Source organism: Plutella xylostella, chromosome 26 (genome assembly GCF_932276165.1).
Source record: "Plutella xylostella chromosome 26, ilPluXylo3.1, whole genome shotgun sequence".
Classification (NCBI taxonomy): domain Eukaryota; kingdom Metazoa; phylum Arthropoda; class Insecta; order Lepidoptera; family Plutellidae; genus Plutella; species Plutella xylostella.
In genome coordinates this window covers 3,155,850-3,161,849 of record NC_064006.1, presented here as the reverse complement: position 1 = coordinate 3,161,849, position 6,000 = coordinate 3,155,850, and positions in this window count along the sequence as shown.

Here is a 6,000-nt window from a genome sequence, read left to right as displayed (position 1 = left end):
TAAAGTAAGTAGTTGAGATTGATCCGTTAAATACCTATTATGTATCACTGATGTATCACCACCAACACATTAGCAATTAACAATCCATAAACACTGTCGGACGAATTCACAGACATCTGTCAGATCCATATAAGTTATGTCAGATTTGACAAGGGAGCGACGCAGCTTAAGGATTGTTAAAAATAGCTTATGTTTGGTGGTGGTAACCCCACTGTAGGTACACAGGCGTATTGTTAGGTATAGTATTTTCACATGACCATTATTGTTTATTTTCAGTGTTGTTATTTGCCAGTAGCATCCGTGAGTATTTTTTATGTTCATTTTAACGCTTTAATATGCACTTTAACTATCACAGCATGTGTGTTATAATTTGTATCGCACGTTGTAAACGCTTATTTTAATACGCTTAAAACCTCTTTGCAATAGACTTAATGTTTTTTAAAATATTGGTTTTTGTACCATAGACAAAGTTTTTTTTTCCACAGGCAACTACAGGCAAGAGTTTCACACAGAGTCGTCTCCCAAACAGCCAAAGCCTGAGGAATCAGAAGTGGTACATCCAGAGATTGTGACTGAATCGCCCACCTCAAGATTCATACATTTCCCGGACGACAGCCCATCGCACGTATTCAAGGAATCGGACATTTAAAAAGGTACTTATTTAAAAAAAATACTGAACTCATGTTTTCTTTAACGACAGATAACAGTGATACAAATTTTTGAGCCAGACATCCCAGGTTCGAGACCTGTTAGGACAGTATTTTTAAAGATCTTGGATTTGCCCAAACTTGACCCAGAAGTAATACTACATATTTGTTTCTACGTAATTGTATAGTGTAATCGCAACCGTAGGTAATCTGAACAAAATAATATGATGGGCCCCATGTCTCACCATATGTCCCCACATATTTATTATTTATTTATTTTATAGGGTAGGCCCATGGAAGTAGATTTTCTACTTCCATGGGTAGGGTGGCCTTTATTAGCCACATTACCCATAAAATAGGAGTAAATTAGGTACATCATCATGTACGTACACTCAGCTTCATAAGTAGCTAATGTAGCCATACACTTTTGGAGTTTTTTACCTTGTCTTACTTAAAATGCCTATTCATCCTTTTTCAAACATATTATCGGTTTGTTAAGTAGGTAGTTTGACACGGTACAAAAGTGTATAATGTATAAGTACCTATATCTATATCTACTTATAAAGCTGATCGTACCCCAGCCTACCCCAGTTCCCGTACCTATCTAAAAGGGGTAATCATTGTTCACAAGTATATTTTGAATTAATCTCTTGGAACTCTTGGTGTTAGAATAGGTACTTTATGTGTGAAAGATATATATATTATAGAATCATACAAAAAGAATATAGAAAGTAAAGTAAGTTTTCTAGATGTTACACTGCAAAATCTTACTTTCTGCTCCTTCAATACATATTTGAAGCCTACCTTGTTGTTAAATTAGGTACAGTCAGCTGCACAAGTAGCTAGGTTTACACTTTTGTACCTTGTCAATCTGAAACCACCTATCCATTCATTGAAATATTGACGATTCGTCAGTTTGACAAGGTACAGAAGTGTATAATAACTTATGCAGCATAAATATACAACGTAACGTTTTTTTAAACTTGTTCAAAGTTAATAAAAAATGTCGTAAAAGCTTAAAGAGCGTGTGAAATTTAATAGGAATAGAACAGAAAAAAATACTAAGTACTTACCGGTTATTTTACATTCTATGTAGGTATAATTGTATCATATACTATTCTTTACTTAATTTATCAATTCAGTAACTATCTCAATTATTTAAATACTTTAAATCAGCGTTTTTCAACCTGTGGGTCGCGACCCCCTGGGGGGTCGCGAAGCTTCTGTAGGGGGGTCGCCAAAGGGCGAAGAAACTGGGTACTTTAGTAAAAAAAAAGACAATTAGTATTTATTTATAAAGTAAGACTCTTACTTTAACAATATTATAACTTAAAATTTTCTTAACCAAAGGATAATGATCAACATTTTAATATGTCATAAGTACACAAAAACTTTATCGAGACCTGGGCAGTTTTGGAAGCGTTGCAGTGATTTCAAATCGACTGGCGCTATATCGAAGTGTTGAGGTGTCTGTGCGATGCCGCTACTATGACTGTCCAAGTACAGGACCACAAGACAAGACCTACCCAACTTCAACGAGGAGTGCGATAGGGGGATGTGATATCTCCGAAACTGTTCACCAATGCGCAATGCCTTGACAGATGTCTTTAAGATGTTTGGACTGGTACGGACATGACATAAATATAAATGGCGAGTACATTTGACACACCTCCGCTTCGCGGACGACATCGTTATTATGGCAGAATCTCTGCAGGATGATGATGCAAGTGGCCTAAATGCTGCTTCCCAACGTGTAGGCTTCAGGGTATAAACTTCGTTGGTGAGGCATTTATCAATGTTGTGAAAGAATATATCTAGCTCGGGCAGACTATTCGGCTAGGCAGAAGCAACTTCGACAAGGAGGCTGCAAGGCGCATCCAACTGGGTTGGGCTGCATTCGGGAAACTTCGTCACATATTCTCCTCGGCCATTCCTCAGAGCCTGAAGACAAAAGTCTTCAACCAGTGCGTCCTGCCAGTGATGACGTATGGTGCAGAGACGTGGGCACTGACGGTAGGGCTACTAGTCTACCGATTAAGAGTCGCTCAGGGTGCTATGGAGAGAGCTATGCTTGGGGTTCCTCTGATAAATAGGCTAGAAATGAGAGTCAAAATGTGCAAGCTGAAGTGACAGTGGGCTGGTCATATCTGCCGAAGAACCGATAACCGTTGGGGTAAACTGGGAGTTCTCGAGTGGAGACCACAAACAGGCAAATGCAGCGTGGGAGGCCTTCCTGCCTGGTTCAAAGACGACGACCACAAGTATTTATTTTTTGTAAAGCCAGGTATTTTGTCATTTTCATTTCACCCTTGAAAACTTTAATTCAAGATATTTAAATGAAAAAGTCGCAATAGCATTATTCGTACGTATGTACCATATGGCGACACGTATCCGATGTATTTAATTGTAAAATTATGTCGAATCCTAATCATGGGGACCATAAATACTTACGTCGTATGGAATGAATATTGGGAATACTGTAACATACACATTCATACATGATAAAACACCGAAAGGGTCAAGGGGGTCGCGAAATATTTTTTTATACCAGGGGGGTCGCATCATGAAAAAGGTTGAAAAACACTGCTTTAAATTATAAACTTACATGTTAGTTAGTTACATGTATTTCGGTGTTGTACTTAGAAGTGAAACAAATACTATTACTTACGGTCTTACGGCGTATTCATAATCACATTCCACTCTATGTAAATAATATTTCTTTAGACTAGTGACGTCATGATCATGCCTTGTAGGTATAGATAATGTTAATATACTTACAACAATTATTTACAGTTGTAAGTATTGTTTATTTCTTCTACTAACTATTCTATACTAATGTGTCTTTACCGCTTATTAATATACTTAGGGGTGTCACAAAAGTGGCGCACAAATAGCCGAAAGAGGGCGATTCAGGGAGTCATTCTGAACCACTTTTGTTCTACAACTTTTGAAAATTTGAGATAAACAAAAACAAGTAGTTACTATATTCAAAAGTGGTTTAGAATGACCCCCTGAGGCGCACACTATTTCGGATTACCTTACTAAATCCACTCAAACTTTCCATTTATTTTCTACTACGCTATGCAACGGTCAGTCTAGCTATTCTAGATCAATTTCAAGTTTGTCTTGACTTCTGACTAGCGCCATCTATCGGTCACCTACCCTTACCCTGACCCTATCGTGTCTAACTTATTATTTTTGGTTCTTAAAATATCGCTTGATCACCAGTTACAGAGCAAATTATATTTTAAGGACCATATTTCATGTATTTTATTATTTATGTATGCAATTTCTATTTCTTAGCCAGGGCGTAACAGCACAGGGTACAAAAATTGGAGATATTTTAGTAATATTTTATTTATTGTTACCCCATCGTTTTAAGATGTTTATAAATTAGTTACAAATAATGATATACATTGTTCGACCCAGTATTTATTATACTTAGATAGTAAATGATGTTATTAATGTATACCTAATTGTGAAATCCGGTGACTTCCTATAATAGATTTTAGGGTAAAAAATATGTTCTTACTAATTACCTACCTACTTATTATTCTATTTCATTATTATTACATATATTATTTCATTACATTACATTTATATATTATTTCATTACTTACTTCAGAGAATTGTAATGATTGTAAAATCTGATGTTATGTTGTTTTATCTTCTGAGAATTGTAGTGCCTCTAGTTTATTAGTTACTAATTATATTAAGAGCTAATCTTATTCTTATGATAATCTACAGTTTATGATCTTGCTTGGTACTGGTTGGGTTTTATACCTACTATTAGTTATTTATGAATTATTTATATCTGAATATAGAAATACTGAAGTGATTTACTATTTGTCCATTTCAAAATTCCTTCCTTAGGTATTCGTAACATAGATAAACAGGTTTTGATCAGCCTATAGCCAGCAAGGTGGTTTTTTTTTATTGTATACTTGTCACCCTCAAAGTTGGTTAGTATAACGAGTACTAGGGAGTTGGTACACTAAACAATTTCAGCCTGTATAAATAAACAACGTTCTACTGATTACTACACTATTTTTAACTTTTAACAGAATATTACTTAGTAATTTACTAAAGTAGGGTAAAGTTTAACGGTAACGGTAAACGGTTGTGTTCCCATTCCCATACAAAACTTTCGGGATGAATATGGGCAAACGATTTGATTACTTGTGATTGATTGATTATTTGTGCCGAAACATTTGTAAAGGAATGTGATCGAACCATACCCCCTAAAACATTATTATTTCTTACTTACTCTTCTTACCTTTTCGTATATCAGTAGGTATACTTACATATAATGAGTTCCTGAGTAAGCTTTTACTTCTTTACACTATTTTAATAAGTATATACCTACCTACATAGGTACTTACTACTTACCTAAATATAATTAAGATGCTTTACATTACAGGCCAACTATAAAGTCGTGAAAACGGAAGTGGATCCTAACTAATTGTTTAAGATCGTATGTAATCGATCTGTTATATTTATTAAAGGACAAATCCGTTAAAAATTCATACTCAATCGGTATTTTATTTTTAAAATGTATGTAAAAGTAAGTAAATAACTAATGATCATAAAAAGTCTTAGCAAAATCGCACTCTTTGATGTCAGGACTTTATAGTTTGACTGTACCTTATTTTCTCTAATCACGGTTACTAGTCATTTTTTGTGAAAAATACTCTTGTTAATTTGGAAGGCATTATTCTTATCATTCTAAACACAAGCATGACCAGGTGAAATGTCTTTAATTAGCCTATGTTCCCAGTCCATAATTATTATTTTTTTTGTCATTAGTGAAATCATAACTAGATATTTTGGTTGAGAATTGAAGAAGCCTTTGAAATTAGCTTTAAACGTTAATAATATTTTACCCTATTACGATACACTATATCTAATAAATTTTTATGCATCTTCTTAAATTAACCATAATAATATTGTATGCCTACTCTGAAAATCATACGGTAAATAGTTACTTTCAGTTTCTACCTTGCATAAACCGAACTTATATCTATTTCTGTCACTTTCTTTCTGCATACTGTCAGAGTATGATTGGAATAGATTTAATATCGATTTAAAGGTAGCTTAAAATATCCTTTAATTCTAGTAGGAGGTTAAAACTTCAATAAACTGTAATTCAGTATGTTACACAATTTCTAAATGTCTAATAATACTCATTGTCTATACAATTTAGCATCAAAAGTTGTAAGGAAGTTCTGCTATAATTTGTAGTACTACTATTTATTGTTTAGATTTTTTTATTCATAAATAAAGCTCTTTAAAGCCTTATTGAAGGCTTTTCATTATCATCTGAGATTAACAGTACCTTTTTAAGTTAAAGGTG